The 25,352-nt window shown below is 41.8% G+C and overlaps 1 protein-coding gene across 1 annotated transcript in view; it reads right to left on the bottom strand.

The window, feature by feature from the left end:
• Positions 1 to 25,352, bottom strand: part of TEAD1 (TEA domain family member 1 (SV40 transcriptional enhancer factor)) — a 161,914-nt gene that overhangs the window by 80,652 nt on the left and 55,910 nt on the right.

Below are 25,352 nucleotides of genomic sequence, written 5' to 3'. Positions count from 1 at the left end.
AAGTTAAATTTTACATCCCCTCCTTAAAATTAGTGTCTATGGTTATTATTAATTTCTGAATCACACCATGTGCTCTTTCCTACAATAATTGCTAACTGAAGTCAGCAGCAGTACTGTCATCCATTTTAATAGGCTGGGATCACGCCACAAGATACAAAATAAAGACACTTCTTGTTTCAAAATGCCTAGGATCAAAACAAGAAAAACACAAGACAGACACTGGGAAACCCAGAGGGATGAACGACTAGGAATTTAATTTCTCATTTATTGCTAATATTATTGTTGACTTGCTTGTTAATGTAACATAGCACTTACATTAAGGGATCTGTGTCAGAGTGACCCACTAATGATGATTTGTATCTGCTGCTAGGATAGGCGGACATAGAAGAGACTATTTCGGTTGTGTTCAGGGGCTATTTCCCTGTCATTTAGGGGATTTAAAGCTCTTAAGCAGTTACAGGCTTGTTTATTTTTTAATAATTAGAGCTGGCTGAATTGTAACTCAAAGAAGACTAGAGGCAGGATAAGGGGCCTCTGCTATCTATAGTGCAATCGCAGCACAAAGGAGAAAGCAGGAGCTACAGGGCTGTTTTTCTTCCGCTCCACACCAGGTGGGGGGGGTGGGAGAGCCTCCTAATTTTCTTGCACAATGCCCCAGCCAGCACAGCTATGTCCCTCTGCAGGTAAAGGCAGCACCTCATCACCACAGGATTTCCTAAGCCACAGCTCTCTCCGAGCGTGTGTGACTGGTGTTTATTCCTCACGCAGGACTGACCAGACCTCCCTGCCGCACTTCTTCTGTAGAGCTGCGTGAGGCATCGTCACTAACTGTACACTTGGCTTCGTGCTCACAAAGCGACCGAAACAGCCTGCTGGAACTGAACTGCCGCAGGAGCATACCCTGGAGCAAGGAGCTCCTTGCTTATAAACATTATATTTTTTGCACCACACTGACACGTCATCTTGGGCTTCCGCGTTAGCGTGGCCAGCACTGTGAGGCCCTGGCAGAGGATCAAGGGCAGCTGGGGAAGGCGCTGTTGGGGAAGAGGAGGAAAAAAAAACTTAACTTTGCGTAACTGAACTGGGCCCAAAGTTGGATCTAGTGAAGCCATAACTATCTAGCAAAAAAAAAAAGCCCTACAGCCGATACACCTTGTCTAAAGAACAAGCATCAGGCAGTGGCAACTGCCCTCTTTTGCCAAAACAACCTGCATTCCCCGTGGAGGGCTCATCAGCACATCTGTACTAGCAAGCCTCTCCGAGCGTACACAAGCCTAAAAGAGTCACAGGGATACACCTCCAGCCCAAGCTTTTCAAAACGCCTTCCACCAAATTTATTTTTTATTAGGGGTCACTGATCGTGATTGCATAATGAAAAGCACAAGGGGAATACATACTTGGAAATGCCAATTTGTAAGACAAGGAAAAAACAGCTGCTTGTAATGGCAGGCATGGACAGATGCACAGGGGAGACTGCCCTAATACCAGTTTGGTTTGGTTTTGTCTGGTTGCCTTTCAAAACAGTATACTTACTATTCCACCTAGGAAACTGGTGTCACTTACCTATGAAATTTGTAACCCTTTACTACAGCGAGCATTCATACACACAAGCGTCCAAGCAGAATAGGCTGATTAAAATAGGCAGAACACAATTAAAAATATTTGAGTGGCAACTAAACAACTGCTGCTTTTAATCATGGGTGATGTTTATATCTGTGCAAGTGGGTGTAAAATTCTTCTGTTATTAAGGCAAAGCAGTGAGGAACTAACCTTGTGGCTCACACTGCAACGGCAATCACATTATCCTCTCTCCCATCCTTGGTCTCCACTATGACTACGAGAGCCAATACCGACAATAAATCAATAACTCTACTCTTCACATCTGGGTGTTTGTTTTTAAATCAGGATCATACAGAAGCCCTCACATATCTATAGCAAACACTGGAAGGAGAACTCAGAAACTGATATTATCCAGGCCCTTGCAAAGCAGATGCAAACCAACAATGTTTCTTGCCGTTCTTTCCTTAACTGGGCTGGTGCTTTATCCACTCCATCTACGACTATTTAGACTGCAGGCTCTTCAGGCCAGGGACCACCTACTGTGTGCGTGTTTCTACAGTCTCCGGAACAAGGCTTCCATTTTTGCTGGTTCTCCCTAGGCTAGACCATAATAAATATGATTATTTTAACAATAACACACATTAATAATTGTTAATGCATTGCTTGAATTTTCCTTTGAAATGCAATCTGTGCTCTCCTCCCTCTCAGCAGTTTAATCGCTGGCTGAACTTTTCTCAGTTAACTGAAAGTGCCATAGGTAAGATTTTTTCCATTATCAGCACTTTTAATCTTTGAGCAATTTAAAGCAAATACATCTTTCTCTGTGATTGCAAATGAGCACAACTGTTGGGGGTTTTCTTGTGGTTTTTTGTTTCTGTTTTAGTTTGGGTCCCCCCCCGCCTTTTCTGAACTTCTAAGTTATTTTCTAACAGCAACCTGTCCTGGCAGCAGTAGCGCAGACATGACATAACGCTGGGTGTTAATGGCTACCTAACCCTGACTGTCAGCTCTCCCCTCACTTTTGATGAGTAAACCCCCATTTCGATGAGTGCTCTCAGACCCTCTTGTGCCTACCAAACTCACTGTGCTCCCAGGCTAGGCCAAAGTCGTGGCCCTATATAAGACAACCAGCTCCTTTCAAAGCCCGTGTCTTCCTCAACTCAGAAATGGGGCTCTACCTCGTTTAAGTGCACCAGGCTGTCTGCTCTTTCATAGGCATCTTCAAGTTCCTGGGGCTGTGGGAGGCCACACCATTCTCAGCTTTCCAGCACGTCACTGCTGGGAGCGGGTCCATGCCGGCAGCACTGAAAAGCCTGTGGGGGCGTTGGGGGGGCGCCGGGGAACAGCTGCCTGGCGCAGAGCGATCACCTTTCTGGGCGGGCGTCCACCGGCCAGAAAGATCTGCGTAAATGTTATGAACTTCGCTGGCACGCTGAGGAAAGGAGAGTCAACCAACGCCACCCTGGCCCTGAAAATAACCCCGCTCCCAGGGCTGCTGGTTGGCGCCTGGCTCCTGCATGCCTGCGAAGGAGTCACAGGGCTGGCCGGGTCCGTCCACGCTTCTCCGCCGGGGCTGCGCTTGCAGTGCACGAGGCCCTGCCGTGCCCGTCTGTGCCAGCGGCCAGCTGTATGCTGTAAGGAGAAAAGTCCAGGCCCCGCAAGGAGAAAAAAAATCCAGCATTTCAGCTGGCTGTTTAGGTTTTAAGGAACTACCTTCCTCACACAAAGAATTCCTCTCATCTTACTCCACAAACACAATTATTTATAGGAGTGGTATGTATGACAGAGGGACCGAAGGGCCCCATCACGGACCAAAACCCCACTGTGCTAAGCACTGTACAAATACAGAGCAAAGAGATGATCCTTTCCCCAAAGAGCTCACATCTAAGCATAAAATGGAGAAATGTCATTATTGACAGATTAATGACAATGTCAGAGCAACCATTCCTATTGTGTCTCATGCAGGAAAGTAGTACAGGGCTCTTATAATTAGCTAAGGATAGCTAATCTGATGTGAAAAATGAACAGTTAAAATTAAGGACTCACCTCCATGGTAATATTATATTAAAAATGGTGAGTGTGATATGAGTACACAGAAACATTTTAAACAGGCCATGCAGACGGGTAACTCCCAGGGAAGAGGCCAACGAATGGATTTCTTTTGTGAACTTCATAAAAACATGCAACATTTGTGTCCTTAGAACTGGTGTTTTTAAATAACATCTGTGGATTTTCCTGTTTCAGCCCAGCTTACTGATCTAGTTTTAATACTAATGCTACAAAAATAGATGAGTCACTGACAGGCTATGGTTGGGCTTTTTTTTTTTTTTTTTTTTTTTCATTTTAGTGCTACCTTACATATATTTGTGAAAAGAAGACTTCCTCAAATTAGTGCTTCTTTTGCTTGATCATCTATAATTCAGTTATTAAAGATTGGCCAAACGCAGTGCTAAACTTCCTGAGTCACATAGCTTTCATAATTACAAGAAGTTAGTACAGAAAAGGTCATAAGTATTTGTTCTGCATGTACAAATTGCATCCACACAGAGCTTGCAACAGCCTAAGGACAATTTCACACTACTCTCGTTCAGTCTCACAGTTGCTATCCGAGACGGAGAAGCCTTTTGATATTCAATACAATATTTGACAGTGTCGGCACTTAGATGATACCTAAGTATATGTCAAGAAACACAACTAGAAGGAGCTTGAGGAAAAAAGATCTTACATCCTCATGTGGTGTAAATAAGCATGCACTCGTGCATGCCAGTGAAAATCATGCTGATTTACATGATGTGAGCATCTGGCTCTTTTCCAAGGGTAAGGACTTACCGCCCAAGGGCAAGAAACAGCCCATGATGTTATTTCACGTGGGCACATGATTTTCCCTGCATTATTACTGGGTAACTCCCACGTGGCTTCTCCCACCCTCAGGAAGGAAAGATTCTGACCTAGACTTCAGATGAAATTATTCAGACCGAAATTACCTTGGTCATAAAATGTTCAGGCCCCCAGCTAGGGCCCAAAGCGCTACTGTTGTACCTTCAATGTCTAACTTGAGCATTAGGACTTCTGAATTTTCACACATTTATTGTGACCACTCTTGCTATTTACTCCTTGTACAATCACCAGGATACACACAGTCTTTAGGTCTAATCCTGCAGTCCTGACATTAAAAAACACCCAACCACCCAAACTTCAGTTTCAATAGTGCATTAAGCCCTTCATTACAGACTTGTAAAGGGTGTCTAAAACCAAACATCACAGCAGCAAGCAAACTCTTTTGTACTGAAATGAAAAATATACGCATTTTCAGTAGTTTAATAAAAACAAGGCAATCGTTCCAAAGTGCCTGCTGATCTATAGGATAAAATGAGTGTGCTAAATATAAGAAGAGTGAGCTTGGCATTAACTAAAAACATGTGACAGAACACAAATGGAGCAATTCTACTTCTCTAAAAATTAAGATTTGTCAAATTTTGAAATGACAGCCATTGGTACTTAAAGAAATCTATTTATGGCTTATGCACGGCTTTAAGAAACTTCCAAAGATGAAGGAGAAACTGTTCCAGATTTCAAATAGTTAATGTATTATACCAGAAAATGCTTAATTTTATGTTTTTCATTGACACACACTGATATACATTATGTCATTTGAAAAAATGGCAGCTTTGTCTGTACTTAATAACTACAAGGCGTGGGCAAGAAACAGCTAAAGCATAAAACCCTAAGGACAAGGCTTCATTGTGAGCATTAAATAATTATTACAATGCAAAATTAGTCAGAGTAGTATCTCTGTTTTACTTCAAGCAATGTGAGGTCTGATCCAGAGCTGAATTTACTGTCAACTCTAGTTACGATGGCATTTCACACTATTTTTTTGCTTATAACTAAAGGGGCAAAATCCATTTTATTTTTTAACCAACCAGTTTCGTTTATTAAATCCAGTTTCTGATAATAATTAGTTTTAGACTTTAAACTTGCCCTAGTTTTATTTGTAGGTGTATCTGAATTTGTTTCTTCTTATGTAAAAAGCTTTTTACCATAAGAAATTGACTATGCAGGAGAGAAACAGTAGGGTTTCTGTCTGTCCTCCCCCAAAAGTAACAAATAGATATTATTAGGAATTTTGAAATTAATAATTTTGAGAGGAAAATAATGTTCTTTTAACTACCATAATTTTTACACAATAGTAGATGCAACATAGGGTCTTGCAGCTGGCACTATACTTTCAAATAATGCCTATATTCAAATTCAGTCAGCTTCTATATTTGCCAAAAGAAATCTGGTACATAAATTCTCCTTGGTAGAAGATGGTGGAAATGCTTCATAAAAAATGCTGCATTAAACTGAATGTTAGCATTAAGAAACCTGTTACATACCTATCTGATTATTATTTATATTGAGTAGCACCCTCCATTTCAAATCCAAGAGCAGAACCTCACTGTGCTAGATAAAAAAATGAATAAATACATGAATAAATAGACTGCAGCAGGTCCAATTGGCAGGGCCAGCAGGGCTAATTGCCTCCCTACTTCTGCCACGGCTATAGAACAAAAAAGCCCACATCGGAAAACAGGGCAAAAAAAATCCTGTGGGGGTCTGTCATGTGTGGCCCGCCACCCAAAGACTACACTGAAGGGTCTTCCCCTCCCACAGCACAGGTCTTTTCCTTGAGAAGAGGAAACGCTTTTTTTTCCTGGAGCGTATGCAGATCCAAACCGACGACAGCTGAAATATATGTCATTCTAATGGGTTCTGTCATAACTGGGCAAAACACAGCAATGTTAGAAAGCATTTATCAAAGATATGACAGGGCTTTCAAATTATGCTGCCTTTCAACCCACTGCTTAATAAAAATGTGCGAAGTGATAGAACACTTTACCTCGTCAACATCACTAGCAGCAATAGACTTATTTTCTTTGGGAGCAGCTATGCAAGAGTAACTTGACTGAACTTCAGAGTCATAATTATAGGAACTACAGTTGAGGGATTAAAAAAGTCCCCACCTGTGCAACAAAGTAATTATATAAACCTATTATCTTTAAAACAAACATTTCAGCTGTAATAAAGTTGCTTGCTTTCCTTTCCCAAGATGAGCAAAAATTCCCTTGTTCACTTCAGTCCTTCGGCAGCTCCCACGAAAGGGGAGTCTGGCCTGAGCAAGGGCTGCGGCATGGGCTCCTGATGCCTCCGCTGCACTGCTGCCATTTGAAAGGCAATTCAGCTGAATAGACTTGGATGGTAAACTCGCTTGAGCTTTCCACTCTACTCAGTGTTTCTTACATGCTACCTTAGTACAAATAACAGTAAAGAATATATTACTGTACATTTTCAAAAGCTTGCTATGAGGACCACCCCTTATGCCCTCAGAAGTCAAAAGAAGTTTTTCCATTGATTCGAGTGGGGTCAGGAGGAGTCGGAGAAGCTCATGTCCCACTGAAGACACTGATGAGTTTCCACTAATCTCAGCTACAAAAACAAGCCCTCATCTTGCGTCATACTTCAAGCACGCACCAAACATCGCTCAGTTTTTACACATACACAAGAAACCTCCTTCAAAGTCCGCAGATATCAGTGAAACCAGGAGCTCATCAACAGTGTTTAATTTTGATAGACTACAGTTCAGCAAAGTGTGCAAGAACATGTCTAGCATTAATTGCTTGGAAGTTTTCTGGCTGGCTCTTGGGATGTGAAGTGTCCTCAGCTACAACCCTGTACGTAGCAGTTATTTGTAAAGCTCTGGTTACTGAGGTGGCACAGCAACTCACTGTGAGCATCTCTGACAGGCAGGTCCTTTTTAGTTCTTGCCTGTTTATGGATTTAGAGGTCTAGATTTAAGAAATCAGTTTTGTATATTTTGCCTTTTGGGTCTGAATCTGGCTGTTATCACAAATATTCACTGTGACTTAAAGTGTTAAGAAATACATAAAAAAATCTGTTTATATCTTATTTTTTATATGTGAAGGACTCCACTGCTTACAAATACACTTGCATTTCCTTACCTAGTAACTTTGTGCATTATGGACATCTTTCCCTCTGTCTGTTTAGTACCAACCTAGAGTCAAGAACCCTAACACCAAATTTCCATTGCTTAAGCTCCAAAGGCTTTACATTTGTCTCACAGCCATTTCACTCCATGCCTTCTACTTACAGCACAGAAACAGAGCCAAAATCTAAATTCACCTCAGTTTCTGATATTTCCTCCTCCGGTTCCCCATTTCTTTATTTCTACAGTGGATTTTTTCCAGTTTGTTCCTATGTTCCACACCTGACAAAGCAGCCATTCCTGTTTAACCTGCCCTGACTGCTTCTATTAAAGCCCCGCCATCCAAATTCTGCAAGCCTTTGCCCTCACTGCTCCTCACTGGTTACAAGTGAGAGATGTGACCCATCAGCTGCGCAGGGCTTTCTGCAGGCACCTGCGTTACCTTGCTGCAGGCACTGATGTACCCAGCTGCCCAGCGTGGATGTTCCTCCGTGGAAAGAGGTGACCTCCCTGCCACCATGGGTATGCCAGGAAGCTGAAGAAGACAGCATTGTTCTGAAGGGGCAAAATATTCCCTTTGAATGAATACCCTTTCAGAAAACTGTCACGAAGCCTAAAATCCCACTGATGACCTAGAAATCTGTGAGGCTGCCCATGCTGTGGAGAACTGAACTCAGGTACTTAAACAGATACCAGTATTACAAGTTTTAACTGGACTGGTACTAAACAATACACAGCCTTGCTCTGTTTCTACACATAGGCTTCAATTTCCCACTAAGTGGGGCACCAGTGCAGGAAACCCAGACACAAAAACTGTGTCTCTCCCTGAGCTTTCATTTCTCCCTGCGAGTACCAGCCCCTCCTGTCCCAGGCTCACCACACTCACAGACCTGGCGATTCACTTTTTGTTTCACCACACCACTGGACTTCAGCCTCCACCACAGTCTTGGTATCTTAGATTATGAATCAAGAGGTCAATGCTGTAAAATAAACTCACCTGTCACATGCCTCTTCCTTGCTGATTTCTCCCAGAGCTCCTAATAAAATCTATTATGTTAAAACACACACAAAGTGGTCAGGCACATACAGACACACATGCACGCACACCCCTATTTATTAGGCATAGTGGCTTTATATTTAAGGTAGTGTATCAGAGCACTGAACTGAATTTTTAACTGATACATTAAACAATTATTCTTTTGGCAAGAAATGCATTTGAGCCTCCATTTTCAACAAGTTATGACTTTGTATGTGTTCTCCAGGGATATTCAGACTAAACCATGCATGGCACAGGTGTTCAGCCCCAGCTGACTGAAGGGACCTCCGGCAGAGCAGCAGCTACCCAGACAACAGGACCACTGGGCAAATTGTGCAGAGCAGGCTGGGTTTCTCATGTATGCAGCACCCTCATATCCACAACCCTAATTTGGAGGGAATGCCATTAAAAATAACCCATGACCTCAGTTCAACCTTCCATGGCCACACAGTTTTGCTCGAGAGTGGTCTTTCACTTATATTCAATACGTGAAATAAAATAACCACCCTGCCAATTTTCAGTACAACGTGAAATCCTGGCTTGTGACATCCCAAAATGGAACAGTAAGAATATATGCAAAAAAATCCTTGTCAGCACTCTCCTGACTGCAGTGGCTGTAGGCCAGATTTTTCATGATGCAATTTCCCAGAAGAGCTGGTTTTTAGGCCAGAATCTCACCTCATCTGTGCTGAAGAAACTCTACTGGAGCTGCACGGGTAAATCTGGCTTTTTATGTGTAACCTGCTATCACATTTTTGTCCAGAGAATTTTGTTCTGTATTTTAGCATCATTCTTCTTAACAACCTGCAAGACAATTTTCTTCAAAGCAAGCTCTTATTAGGCTTTATATCTATGACCTTAGGTTTATAGTTAATCTACACAAGCTTAGAAATCAAGTTTTGCCTGTGGTAGCCAGCCCATCAATTCATTCGATTGTCCAGTACAACTTCCAATTCTCACAAGCAATTTGACAATTGCGAGTATTTTGCACTGCATGTTATGAAGTCTAGTGCTGCAAAAGTAATAAGACCTGGAATTACACACAGCATTGCAAGTCACTCATTTAACCATGAATTTTCAGGTAATTCAGATGTTTCAATAACAGGCATGCTATAGGCCAACCTGTCATACTACTCTTATCACAAAAATGTCATGTGCCTGTCTCCTAGCTTGCACACATGCCAACTCTCAGACTCTCATCGAACCTTCCCTAATTCATAGGATACATAAGCAAAATACATTATTTCTGATGGATGGTTTCATAAATAGCAGAGCCCTTCAGCCACTAAATAGCACTCTCGAGTCATTCACTAAGCTTTGTAATTCATTAATAGGGGATATATGAATCTTCCTTGATGGGAAAGACAGAAGAAACCTGGGTCAACTTGGCCCGCTAGAGGCACAGAGTCGGACCCTGCCTCCAGAGACTTCTGCCATGAGCGGGCAAGGAGAGGGGTGTCCTGCCTTTCCCCCTCGGTCCCGCATGAGAAAGGCCCCTTGCTTGGCTACCCTGGAGTCAAACACCAGCGCAGGCTGGAAAGCTACTGCCCGCGGCCACCCGCTCTAACCCTTTGCCAGGGGTTAGGAGACTTGTCACCAGCTCACGACGAGCGTACTGGCCGCAGCAGGTCTTGCGCGTGTCCGCTGCTGAGAAAATAACTTCCCAAAGGCAAAGGTGGTCCACGTGGCGGTAGGGGGCAGCGACTGCAGGAATGGCTGGGGCATGAGTCACCGTGGGAGGGCAGCGAGCCCCTGCTCCTGCTGGGAACTAGGGAGGATGCACCTCGCCCCAGCTGCCGGGACAGGGTGCTCAGGTACCCATGGCAGGACCAGGACTCCTGGTGGCAATGATGCTGCAGGTGGCGGCATCATAAATAAAATAAATCATAACAGATCATAAATCACATGATTTATGGAATGTGAAGAATCTATGAAACATCATGTGATTATATGAAATCATAAAATAAATCATAAATAGAAAGAAAAAATTTAAAAGGCAGCCACCCAGCTCCAGCAGACCAGAGAGCAGTCTGGCCTGGCCACACCCACGCAGTGATGGCTGGCTGTCCCACATCACCAGACACAATTTCTCTCGCACTTTCTCCTCCTTCACCTACTGGCTAAATCACCGCATGCCCCGGTGGGTGGGTGCAGAGACAGGCTGCCCGTGCATAGCTCAGCACCCGCCCTAGAAATTGACTTCACAACTGTTTGCATGGCCCAAGTTTAGCAACCTGTAACAATATCTCAAATCCCTCTCAGTGCTGCATTTAAAGTTAGCTTTACTTCTTACTGCTTTTATTTCTGCAGTTAATCTGCAGCTTGGAGCCAGTGAACTCTGAAGCCTTACAATATGCTATAGTAGGGGGTTAACCTGCAGTATCTTCTTAAATTACAGGGATGGTTTAATTCAAAGAAAAATGAGCAGGTACAGAAAAGCCAGTCTGAAAGCAGACTGTAAACACTCTGTTGCTCTCAGCAAGTTCAATTCACTTCCAATTCTGATCTGGTATTTTTATAGATTTAATGAATCTGTCAGGTTGATACCATGCAATGGGATAAGTGAGCAGTCAGCTTTGTTGTTCAGGCTTTGTTTTCATGTTTCCAATTAAAAATAAAAAAACCAAGCAATTAATGGGAAACATTAAAATGTAAGAATGCAACAGCTTTTAAACATATGGGAGCTTTCATCTGAGCAAGAATTTTCCCTGGAAAAGATTGAGGTGAGCTCACAACTTTCAATCAAAGATCTCTCTATTTCTAAAAAAAACTTAGTTGAGGTTGGTTAAGGTTATCACATAATAGGTGAATTTACACAACTTTAGAGACTGGCTTCACTAGAATGAATTATTGATGTCTTACTTTCATAAGTGAATGACTTGCAAAAACCAGCATACAGTACGTTTCACTGCTGCAAGCTCTGCAGACTTGATGCAGCTCTGGGAAAGCGAGCTGAATTCTTTCTCTGAATTGCACATCAATGAAAACACGACTGTAAAGGATACAGTTACTTTGGAAATGGATCAGTCTTGAAAATGTTAAGAACAATTTCTATACCTGAACCCCGTTGATAATTTATGTGGCATTATAACTGTTTTTCCTTTTTTCAGAAGTTTTTCTCTTCCCCACTAATTGACAGAAGCTGAACATCTATTTCAGTGGAGCTCTGCCAGTTTATACAGGCTGAGGATGTGGCCCATATTTTTAAAAAGGGAGGTCCTTTTCACTGTTTTGCCATCTGCCAAGCTCTACTTTAAGCTAATTAAATAACGTCAAGTTCTAGCAGGCGTTTTCAGGCCATTAGAGTTTTCCATTTCTGGACCCCTACAGGTATGTAGCAAGTCTGGCTTCAGGAGAACTGAGCCATAGATTCAAAGGTGCTGACAATACTAAACGCCTTTTTAAAAGTTGGAAAATATCCTGACAATTTGGACACTCTCTGTGGTTTCCATCCAAAGTGAGTTTGTGTAAGATCTGTGAATGTGAGCAAACAGTCTTACACTCTTGGGGTTACTGGGAGATTGCCTTCAAGTATCTGTTGTTTCAACTGCATCAGTCGCTAGGTCTGATAGCACAGGAAACAAACCTGTGTAATGCCCCGTGGTAGACTGAAGGGTGCAGACAGCTTGCTCCTGATAAACAGTGAGGCTATTTATCACATTGAATTGTTCGCCCTTTCAGCAGTCCTCGCGTTGCCAACCTTGCCTACCCTTTGGTCCAGCACCTCCACAAGTTGCTTTAACCAATGCCTCTTCCCACCCCAAGCCCTCCAGCTTCCTCACAGCGTCCTATAGCTGCGATGCTGGCTGCGGAGATGAGCAGCAGCAACCGCCCACGGGGAAAAAGAAAAGCATTTTATTTACCTTCTACTCTACAGTTACAAATGTAACAAACATCAAATGTCTTGGAGATACCTAAATGAACAGTTACTCCATGTAACCATGGATTTCCTATCATTTTTAGCATTTTCTTTCTCTCTCTGCTATTCATATGATAAACCCACTTAGGCTACTGGTCTTAAAACAGACTGTAAACAGCCGGAGCCGAGATTGTCTCATCTCGTGTGCACAAGACCTACTACAATGGAGTCTTTATCCTGCCTGCAGACTTTCAGCACTGCTATAATTCAAATACTACTAATAATGATAGTGAATGTGGAATAGTATGAGCGAGACATTAACATGAACAGAGAATAACTCTCTATCAACCAGAAGCTCTCAGAAATAATGGAGTACACCAGCAATACTGGCAGGGTTTGCGTGCATCCTGCTTTTTATCCTGAAAGAGCCCAAAACACCTTCTCAAATCTACGGAAAGACCGTTTCAAACACATCATATTGAATGAAGCCTTTTTATCAAGATCCAGCAGCCCCACATGCCATTTGGGGCTAAAAAGGAAAATGACCTTTGCCAGCTGAAACTGTCACTGGAACAGGGAAGGGAGACCACTGCATACTGGTATGGCTGAACGACAAGCTCTGGCTTCTGGTCTGCGAGAATTACCCCAGTCTAAATCAGCCTCTCATCCGTTGTACTGCCCACTAAGAAAAAAATAAAACAAAACCCCAACAAACCAAGCATTAATAAGCAAAATGTCCAGCAAAGAAGAAAACGGTACTTCTCACATCGCCTCTCATGCCAGGAGCATCCTGGTTTCAGGCCAGACATAAGTGTCAGACCAAGACACCAGTAAGATTTCACTGTCATTTCAATGACACACTTACACCTTCAAATAAGCCTCTATAAAGGTGTGTGCATATGTGGACACACCTCTGTATAAACTTCAGAACATGATTTAAGTATGTCAGCCTATACCAACAAAGCCGTATTAGTACAAATCCATGCCTATTGTAACTGTCTGAGTCATATGAGTACATGGCAGATATTTTAACACCACTTTAATGGCTAATACAAATAAGCCTAAATCTCCAGCGTACTTTGATTTATATGACCACAATAGCTCTTCTCCTTCCCTTCCTAATTAATTTATCATATGGAACCAACACTCACACATTTCCTTTGAAACTATGTTAATGTAAAGGAAAATGAATAGGACTACAGTGTTCAACACAGCTGACCAGTGTACAGCAACGTCCTCTTAATGAACAAGCTGGAGCTGCCTGAAACAGCCTGGGTTTGGAGGGAGGCAAGTTTCCTCACGGACCTCGATGAAGGTCTGTGCCTGCGAGGCTCACAGGATTGGAAGTGTGTTACGGGCAAGGGGACATCGCGTGGGGTAGGCTGCAAGACGCTGTAAAAAAGGCCCAGAAGTAAAGCAGTATTTTAAAATGCACCGTATTCCTGGCAAGTCACATGCTTTAAAACTGGATGTAAATCATTGCAAGCTTCAACTTTTGTTTCCACAGAACTTTTTAAATGTTTTTGCTCTCACACACAGGGCCCTGTTCAGCATCTTGCTGCCATGGTGTTTTTCTATCTTGACAATTCACTTCCGTGAGCAGGCATGCAGCCAACTCAAATGAGACTCAACGCAGTGAAAAGCCCTTCAGGTAAACAGTGTGATAAGCTAAACTGCAAAAACGAGACAATGTTTTTGGACTATGAGGCAGTTGCTATGGAGACGGTTGCTAATTAACTGCATTCAGCCAAGAGAACAAAGGGTTTAAGGGCAGACAGGACTCTGTATCTTAGAGTGAGCAATGCATAACGTCTTATGCAATCTGCACATCTATCATATCTGGAATACCTGAGCCTTTGCTTAGGTTGCAAAATACCTCAAGAAATGACAACAGGGTGGTTTATTCCTTTAAATTTGAACTACTTTTTAGGTAATTAATGAACTATCAGTATTTAAAAAACAAATAAAATCCATACTTAGAAGTCACAGGTATCATGAATCAATGCATCAAGTCAGGACTGTATTAAACGTTGAAATGATTTACGTTCATTCAGAGTTACTGCTTTCACAGCTAATAAAAATGCCATTGAAAAAAATAACTTCTAAGACAATATAATGTACCTAATCTATTATTCTCTCTTGCACCTTAAAAATTATTAGCTTACAATGCTTGGAAAGCTTAGAATAATTAATTCTTGAATTCCTTCCTAAATGAAGTTCTTAGAAATATACCTTGGACCTAAATACTGTATTTACATTAAAATGGGCTATTCTGAACACACATTGAATTACATTATTTTTAAAGGGCTTATCTTTTGGGATAGCTATGTATTATGATTCTTTACTATTTCTTTAATGCACTTTAGGCCTACAGTACTCTAGAAAAAACAACTTGTCAGAAGTGATGTAAATCCCAGAGCAGCGTAGGTCCAGCTTATGGAGTCCCCGTGTGTTACTGGGGAAACTGCCCACGGGCACAGCAGCCCCCTGCAAACCCAAAGGGCCAGGGCGTTCGCCAAGACCTGACGAGCCTTGCCGGTGGGCGAGAGCTTGCACAGGCTGTGCTGGGGCCAGACCAGGCACCTCCGTACAGTATATGGGCAGATCCTAACTCACTTCTGAGTCGAAGACTTCAAAAGTTGACCTCTTTTCCTAAGTGAAAGCTGAGAAAACCAATAAAGAGCCAGTTGCTTATTAGAAAGCCCCTTCCATTAGAGATGAAAAGCCAATGGATAAAATACGTCTGTGCTAACTCAAGATTTCTTTAGGTCTGGATAAATAAGGCAACATTTTTCCTTTTTAAGTCATTAAATACATGATTTAAATAAAAACAAAACAGGGTGGGTTTTTTTAATGATTTAGATACTGTTAGGATTTAAAGGGTCACAGTCAATTTTGAAGTTAAGTCCTTACCAAGGGGAACGGGATGAGTTCACACCTCATATGAGGGTATTACTTCAGCAAAGCTTGCTGCACACTGAACAAGCAGTATATTAATTTACTATGTGAAGGCCTAAGGTTTGGGGTTTTTTTGACATTTTAAATTATGAGGCATCTGCAAACAGATCCTAAATCTGAATTGTACATGGATTTTCCACACCAGCCAATTCAGATTGCCCCTAGACATCCCTTCCAGCATTAATCACTCACCCACACTACTGTAGTTCATATTTCTTTTACAGAAACAGAGGTCTGCAAGATTCTTAAACTCTTGCCTAGAAAATAGAAATTATTACTTATGTGGCAAACTAAGTTTTAAACATAAGGGACCCAATTCTGCCTTCAGTTACACTGCCATAAATCTTTAACAACTCCATTAGATTTATAACAGTGTAACTGAGGAGGAAATTGAGCCCAAGATATTTTCTAAATCGGTAATTAAATAGCAGAATTTTAGCTTGGCACAGAGTAAAGACCTCTTAGATTACATCTTTGGATAAGGCTACATACTTTTTTGTTCCTTGAATAATGATGTTATGAACAAATTAAATCATCTTATTTTCCCCAGCCTCTATTACTCTTTGGAAGGACCACATCATCCCATGGAGCATCAACATGGGGCTAAATATTGCCTCACTTTCCCATCCACTTTCTCTCTTCTCCATATAAATGTTACTCTTTATAGCTGTCCATTATTTGTACACGGTATATAGCACCTCAAGGACCTTTTCTTGTTTGGTTTCAAGGAACTGCTATATTAAACAAATGTCTAATAATAATAAAATGGCATTTAGCCAACTCCCTTGTTAGAGGTGCAAGGCACAGGGCGGTCACATTATGCAGAGATTGTACTTTCCAGAAGATGCAGCCTGCTCTCCCAGCGCACAGGATGTGGTGCAGGAAACATGGTTTTGCCACAGTAGCCCTAAGCTCCCCAAGGGTCACTGGATAAACTGTGAAAGGGGCCCCTTCAGCATTAAAGCATAGATGGCGCTGGGGGGAAAAGGGCTCAATTCCCAGCTCTGCTATAAAACTCTTGGTGACATCGGACAAGTTTTTTAATCTCGCTAGACTTCTTTTCTTCATTGGGGTAAATGCAGCTTGTAAAACTTCCCGTCTCGTAATTTTAATAGAAGTGGGTTTTTTTTCCATGGCTATTTTACCTCATTTTTATCTTTGCTCAGTATTTCCAGTTCTAATGCATCTTTCTATTATTTCCCACTTTGCTAACTTCATACGCCAGAGTCCACACCGTCCCCACCAGCTCTGTGCATCACACTCGCAGAGGTCAGTGGGAGGCTGTCGCTTGGGACAACTACTACCAAATGGGGGCTGAGAGAGACCAATAGCCTTTGGGGCGGCCAGGCCAGGTCAAAGGGTTTTCTGAACTGCCCCACCTGCTAATGACACTCCTCTGGCAACCCAGCTATATAGCTCCAGTAGTCTTTTTTCACTGCATCGCAGGATGGAAAATTCTGTGGGTGGCTCCTCCGTACACTATCCCTTACAGTAATTCTCCTCAGCATTTTCACAGCCTCTGGTGATTAGACCTCCTATAGCTAAAAATACACCATGCAGTTTAAATATGTAACAGACGATGTATGCCTGCATACCTCACCTATCTAAATATATGCCTACATACCTGTCTAATAACTACTACGAATATGAATCATAATATTTCTTTGCAGATAGCTCTCACAGTAGGTTGCATTCAGTTGTCAAAGCAAAGAAGGAAGGTCCCAGCCAAGAGGTAGCCAATTTGTTGTGTGTAGACCTCCTTGTTGAGGTCTCTTAAATACGTTTTAATTGGCTGGAAGGGAACACATTATATTCACACACACACATTTGCACATATATGTGTGTGCATATTATGTATGTAGCTATTAGTAAGCACTTATTTCACCATTAATTGTACTAAAAGGTTTATTGCTGACAGTCTATCCGAGGAAGAACTAAACAAATGAAAATGCAGTTCTTGTTCAAAGAATTAAACGCTGAAGTTACCAGATCACATGAAGGCACCTGTTAAAATGATTCAAAGACTACATTCACTATGGAAAATTATTTTATTACTTATCTACAGTTGTCAACAATACCCATAAACAACAGTAAGCCTGCTGTCCCCGACCACCTGGAATTGGAACCATTTGGGTTAACATTTTCTTTTTCCCAATGTCTAAGGTAGTAGTGTTACCTGTTAGTTTAGGGGTAAAACCGATGCTGAATCCAAGTGGCTGAAGACACTTTTTTTCATCTGTGTTCCCTACTCACTTGCATTGCTAGCATGACATAAAAGGCAATTTAAACTATGTTTTCTATTTAAGTAATGCTTTTCTCTTCCATGCTAACCAAACAGCAGTTGATGTTAAGGTGTAAGTAAGCAAAAGTGAAGCAGCTTCAGGCAAATAAGCTTGAAATGTTTTAGCTTTGCTGCAATGATTACGCATGCTGAAAAAGCATTTCGTTCCTTATCTGCAAATGTAGTATAATCTACCTCACCTACTTCCACAAAGATTACTGGAATATGCTCCCTAACACCCCCAGGCATATATTCTGTGCTTCTGTCCCCAAAACTATCAGACATCAAGTCTGATACTGTTGCCTACAGACAAACCAAGATTCAGCCCAAGCCAAATCCATTGCTGCCTGTTGGGTCCCCTGTCTATCCCCTCCAAGGAGGGCAACCAAACAAGGAATTGGGTTGATGATCTCATCTTTTTTGATGGCTCATACACATGGTAACCTCTGGCAAGCTTACTGCCCCCTTACAAAGGCAGGCCAGATTTTCTGCTAACTTTAATTCTGTGCCAAGTTCCTAAATTCTATCAGGTTGTATGGGTGCAAGACAACCTCATCTCTGGATTTGTCTTTTTTTTTTCTTTTTTTTTTTTTTTCTTTTTTTTAAAGAAGACAGAAAGGAGATCTCAATAAAAGCATGAAGTCTGCCTACATCCAGGAAAATCCTCAGGAGGCTTGACCTAGTTGGGGATGGCTGTTGTAGGAAGGCAGTAATTAAGCAGTTGCGATAGTGACGCTGACTTCTCACACCAGAGAATGCACGTGTTGACCACAGTTTCTATTAACAGTGCTTATTTGAGTCCTCTGTAGGTAAAATTGTAATGGTGTTTGACTGACATCCCAGCAACTCCCACGGTGTACAATGCTTTCTCAGGGTTTCAATTTCCTCGTGAATTTGGGATGCATTGTTGCCCCTTTTAAAATAGGTCTAACAAGCCATGCTACTTCCCTATGTTTAAAAGAGCATTCATGAGATAGAATTAGCACATTTATGTTCATGTCTCTCCTCCTTTCCCAATTCATATTATTTTTGCTTACATAAACATGTCCTTTAATCATCCAATGTAAAAATTTTAGTATGCCTAGAACAAAACCAGAAAAGCTTCAGAAGAGCCTTTTTCTATTAGCTAAACCATTACTTCTACTGAAAGTCTGTAAACTCTTAATCCATTAGTGTCCAATTCCTTAAACTATACGGTCAGACTAAAATCATCTGGAAGCCCAGACTCTGAAGTGTCTCTCTCTGATGTTCCAGACCAAGTGCCCCACATTAAATTGTTTGTAGGATAGGAAAATATTCATACAATGGTATGACTACAACTTCTCAAGGGCATCATACAAAAAAAAAAAATCCTGCATGCATCTGTGAGGAAATCCCTGTAAGACACAGTTAAGATACATATTAATTTTGAATAGCATGGCCCTCAGGGAATTGTGTAAGACTCATGTCACAACAGCCACAGCATTTACTCTCCAACAGTTAGCCCGGGCTCACTCCTGTGAGGTGTGGGGTGGGATATGAGCCTACTTCTCGGGAGACTGCACGTCCCCGGAAAACAAAAGATGCTGTAAAAAGTTCTTTGTGCTGCCACTGCTCCTTGTTCCCTGTGTGATTTGTGATTACACCCACACTGAGCAAATCCACTAGGGGAGAGGGGGAATATTAGCATGAAGTTTCCCTCCCAATGTGGTTCAGATGCCTGGCTTTCACCACTCATCTCACTGGCCCCAGCTCTGTCTGGCTTGAACAGCCAGCTAGGAGTCTCTGATTCCAGCAGCTCTGGGATGCTGGTGCAAGCCATGGTGATGGTGCTGACTGTGGTGGTGCTGCTGCTGCTGGCAGCGAAGGGGTCAATTTTTTATCAACTTTTTTCTGTTACTGGTCATGTAAGATGCCCTTGGCACTGTCCAAGTCTCTCTCTTTATAAAACAACGGTTTCTATGTTTTCTTACCTCTTCTGCTTCCTTAAGGATGCCCAGAACAGGGGTGTCTAACATGAATATAACTCCCCACATAAGCATTTTACTAGGGATGTGGGTCAATGGGCTGCTCCTGTGATTGTGTGAGATAATTCAGCTTGTATTTGAAGCTGGTAAGAAAGGAGACACTTCTACTATAATCTCACACTGGCCTCATGAGGAGGAATCCAAACCTGACAGCCCATCATAACCCCCAAGAGCATGTGGGCCTTACTTATCTAACTCAAGTTGTCCCTAGGTTGTCTGAACCAGAAGGTGTTCACCCTGACATGCTTCTGGGAGGGATCCCAGTTCTGCCAAGGAATGAGATCAAATAAATGAGTACATTTTCTTTTATGCTATCTACATGCAGGATTTTCAATTATCTTGAGCTCTCAGTACTGTGCAACCAACTAACACACTACATCAGCCTGATCAAGGCTGTTTTTACTACCTCCTAGCATGACAGCCCTATTTCTTAAGGCTGCAAAACTATGCCTTCTGCAATTACAGTGTCACAAGCTCAACATGTGAAATCAGTGCTGGAAGAAAAATGAGCTAATATAAATCATACTAGACAATCACCTAAACATATCCTGGATGTTCTAGTGAGGTTGCATCACTTCAGTGCTCTCATGCTAACATGCGTCATTTCTAAACAAGGGTTTTCCTAAAGGAACAATGTCATAAAGGAAAAACATCCTCTTACTTTGTTTAGTATAGCCATTTGAATAGGACTAGCCACTAAGTGACTCTTGAGCGGTCAAACGCCTAATCTGAACCTGCCCTTGTAGCTTCCACTTAGTTCCAGGCAAGAACTAATGTTGCTAGTAACTCCTCTATGCAAGGGTACCTACTAAACACTGGAAGACTTGGGCAGCTGTCATACAGTTTACTTGACATTGTTTCCCATGAACAGGCTATAAACAACTTTCTGCGAGTTCTTCTTTATATGGATGACTGAAGAGAACATACTTAGTAGAGAGAGGACAAAAACCAAAGTGCTAAAAAGCATTTCCGAAGGATGTCCTGCTCTTTTTGATGCATAATTTTTCAGCAAAACTTTCTAGTATAACTTCCCATTTCCTTTGGAATACATCATTCTCCTGATCCAACACAGCCAAATGGAGCACTTGATCGCTGTGCCATGTATAACCGTGCACAACATTACTCACACTTTCAGATGTGGTGCTTCCCACAGCCTGCTCTCTTCTGCCTGCTCCCCAGCTAGGAGCTGATACCCTTATCACGCACAGCTTTTACAGCCCCACTTAGATTTTCCCTTGAGGATGGCAGCTTACAGCAAAGGGGAAAAAAAAAAAGATTCTCTGTCTCATGAAGACTCTGCCACTTTATCCCAAACCATTGACAATTTTCTCTTGAAAGCCCAAATAGAAAGATTAAACCCTGTTCCCCCACATTTCAGATATCCTCAACAAGCCCAAGACCCTGTATTTCTAATGACAGCAGTGCCTATTGCTCAGCTCACAAAATCAGACTGCCTTCTTGCAAGCACAGCATCCTGATGTTGCAAGAACATCACCAGATTGCAAAAATGTTTATAGGCAGATTTGTTCATAATCAGAGTAGTTTAAGTAGTAACTTTTCAAACAGACACTGTATCTTTGGACCTTCCTTTTCTTCACTTTTAACTGATTGCTCAGCACAGGCTTGTAGCCTGCCTTCATGCATGCACTGTACCATGACGTAATACAGTGAGCAATCACAGGATTGCAAGAATGTTTCTAGACAGATTTGTTTACAATCTAAGAGACTCAAATAGTAACTTTCATAATAGGAGTCCTATCTCCAGTGCATTTTGTGTATGTTGCTGTGAGACCAAAAAGAAAAAATAATAAAAAAAAAAATACAAGAGTGTATCTTTGTACAATGATTGCAATAACAGATGAACAAACATGCAACCTGATACTTCACATCTGGTATTTCATCACTCCAAATACCTTATTCGCATTCAAATATATTTAATACTGTGGAAATTTTATAAGGTAGTGATGTCTTTATAGAGGCAGTAACTTGCATGGAACTTTTAAAATTAAAAGCAATAGTAAAAATAATTTGTAACATGTTACTGTATTCTTCATAAAGCTAGTTACCTCACAGTTTCCTACTAGAAACCCAGAAAGACGCCTAATAATAGCAGTTAGCTACAGAATCACACAAGCCTACAGAATAGGATTTCTTTTGCCGATGTACTAGTTCAAAGTTCAATTTTAATATTCAATTTATACAAGGTGCTTTGGAAATGAAGGTTATTATAATTCAGCATGCAAAAATTCTATCATCTGAGCAGATATTTTTATGAAAGTATCATTTTCCCTTTACTGTCATGGTAATGCAGGCCAAGAGATTTTATGCATGACCTAATAGACATATACAACAGTTCTGAAAGGCTGCTATGCACCTTCTCACGTTAATTAGTTCTCATTCTCTGTAAAACAACTAAACATGCTACAAAACTTCCTTTTTAAATATTCATTAATACACTCTTAAGTAGTTTTGTTGCAGAGATTAATACCTCCAATGCAAATCACAATGACTAATTTCATTCATAATTGAAGAGCTGTTTACAGGTCTCAAAAATTAAGATCAAACTATTTTCTTGTCTTAAAGGCAAAAGCCACCTTTGCTACCTTGAGGCTAAGTTAGCAATGCTGATAGTAACATGTCTGTAGGAGTTATTACACTTGCTAGCAACTTACGTTACTTTGGCATTATCCCTACAGCTGCACTAAAGCTATGTCTCGCTATAGCTAAATTTAAAAAAAAAAAAAGAAAAAAAAAGGATGAAAACATGCACACAGGGCCAAATCCATTCCCGTGGTAACTCCAGTGACTTCAGTGTTACACCGGGCATAAAAGTAGGGCTGCATTTCACAGCAGCTTTCATTCTTGTAATCTTTTCCAAAACACTCTCCCAGGAGCAAAGACAAGCACAGGCAAATATCCTGCCAATAAGTGAGTTCACAGGAATTGCTACAAGTGACTATACTGTCAGCAGTAAAAGACCAACAATTGGAACAAAGTACAAATACAGGACAGCCAATGCCCTCTAATGGGCTAGAGTTTTACTATGTGCTGGATAAACAAGGACACAGAAATTCATCAGAATTGATCTCAGAGTGGAGGCAAATTATAGGGTGTCCCACTTCGTACTAGTGAATGATATTTGTGTTTTATCAATACTTCTTTTGAAATGGTACAGATGAAAAAAATTCTTACCAATATCTTGCAAAACAAATGAAAATTGGTCTAAGAGTCGAGTCTTTCCTCCATGGGCTACGCTCAGCTGCTTCCACAAAGAGCACGAGCATCCATTTATAGATGTGTTCCTCTATCCTCCTTCAAACTTTCGTATTTATTCCCTTCTCACCTTTTTTTAATTTTTTTTACTACTAGTCAATACTGTACTAGGAGCAAAACCAAAACTTTGAGACCATCACAACCACACAAGCACATGCACACAGGAAGGGGGAAAAGGAGTGACGGATAGCGCTTTCCTGCGGAAACCTTATCGCTGGTCCCTTGGCCTTACAGCGCACTCCCTTTCTCTCAAGAATTTCCAAACTATGGTTCATGGAATTTGCCCCTCTGAACCAAAACAAGCGTCTTTGCTTCTTACACAATCATTTCCTATAAATTTAAAAACAAGAGTTTCATTAAGTTTTTATTTCGTTTTCTGAGGGTTTCTTCAAGGAGCCATAACACTGTACTGGTGGCAGGGCCAGTGGCAGCCTGAACTGCTCCTGGTCTTGCACAGGTCACGACTTAGTCCTTACAGCCCGAGGATGCCCCAGGGCCCAAAAAAAGTCAAGACATTCCCTTCCCCCTCTCCAGCCACGGAGCCCTGCAACCCTCTTCTGTGGGAGTAGAATCGAAAGTCTTTTGTTCTCCTCGTCCTCTGGTGCCATAAGTTACTTTTTTGGGAAGACAAGGGGAGAAGAAAAGGCCCTCCCCTTCCCCTCCCTCCTGCATCCAAGATCACAGCTGTAGAGGAACAGCTGAAGCGACTCAGGCTGCCCGGAGAGGTCACAGATGTCCCTCAGTACCGCTGGGGTGGCTCTGCCAGCACGAGCCATGCTGCTGCTGCCCAGGTGGCACTGTGGGCAGGCACCCCTCGGCCACCCACCCCACACGCCCCCACAGATTTCAAGCCTCCCAGTCGTGCTCAAGCAATCCTCCAGGTCCCACCGAGCCAACCGCCCAGAAGCCTGTACACAGCCCTCTTAGAAACACCACTTTTAAGGACGATTTTAGACCACCACAAAGAACAGTGAAGAAACTCTGGCTTCTGCTTACATGAATGTCGCAAAACTCTCATTAAATCAAAGGCAGAGACTTAAAATATTTCTTCAAGCAAAATCTCTGCTCTTCTCAAAGTCTCTCTCCGAAGATAAAAAACTACAATTGCTTAACTTAATCCACACAGAGTGATCATTATATTTGCCTCTGTAAAGATCATATTTGTTCTAGTGCCCATATCTAAAGGTAATTTCAGTTAGAAAATGAAACGGTGCTCTCTTGACCTTTTGTCTTACATGTTTCATGAATTACTGACACATTACAATATCCCCCAACACTATGGAAGCTTAGAGATACTGCAATGTCTCCCTTGTAAGTGAAATAAACTTGGTATGCCACTAAAAGGCATTAAATTATTTTCATTATGCCACACAGAATCTAAAACACTTACACTGTTTTGATTTCAAAATCCTTGGAGAACAATTATGCTCTCAGGGCCATAAGACTCTATTAGAAAGTCCTCAGAAACCTAGCATGGTTTCAATAAATCCTCAAACACTACAAAGCAGTTACTCAGCTTGAAGAATGAAAACATGAGTTCATCCACTGCAAAGTCAGGATGTAAATTCTGCTCATACAGCACCCTGCACTTCCTAACACATTTTTTTTCTTCCCAATCAGGGCAACGCTTTAAGTCAAGTTTTCAGCATCAAACACGCATACCTCCTTTTTTCACTGAAAATAAACAACGTTTGATTTAGGATGAGCATAAATACATGAGATGCGCATATGTGCTTATGGTATTACTAGCTAGCAGTATTAATCAGCAATTAGATATGCATAAATAGTTTTCTACGTATATAATTTAACAAATGTTAACATTCAGGATTAGAGAACCATTAAATTAAATCAGTGATTGTCAAAATGAATGGATAAATATGTTAATTTCTTTAATTTATACAACGGCAACACCAAAAATCGGGTTTCAGGGGTGATTACTGTGGTTGTAGGGATCCCGATTTAAAAAAATGCAGCTACCCTTATTTTAGCTGATGAGGCTGTTCAAGCCTAAGTAGAGCTTTTGAGCATAAATACACAATAAGCTTGTTTGTATATACATGCTTACGTCCTCCTAGGAAGAGCGCAACCTTCTAATTAGGCAAATCATCTCCCCTTTCCAAAGGAAAATAACAACACCGAAATGCAATCAAAATAGGGGGAAATGGGCGAGAAGGAGAGGACAAGAGAAATTATATCCCCCTTCGCGGGGCGGGGGGAAGAGAGAGGGAAAAAAGCAAACACCCAGGCAGGAAACCGGGGCCCGGCAACTTTCTGCCAGGGGCAGCTGAGATGCTTCATCACAACTCCCTTTTTCCAGACGCGACGTTTCGAGTGGCCGCCAGGGTCACATGGCAGCTGCGAAGGGAGGACGAGGGGGGGCCGGGTCCCGCCCG

This window comes from Pygoscelis adeliae, unplaced genomic scaffold, assembly GCF_000699105.1.
Source record: "Pygoscelis adeliae isolate BGI_AS28 unplaced genomic scaffold, ASM69910v1 Scaffold171, whole genome shotgun sequence".
Taxonomy (NCBI): domain Eukaryota; kingdom Metazoa; phylum Chordata; class Aves; order Sphenisciformes; family Spheniscidae; genus Pygoscelis; species Pygoscelis adeliae.
This window is presented reverse-complemented; position numbering and strand designations above follow the sequence as displayed.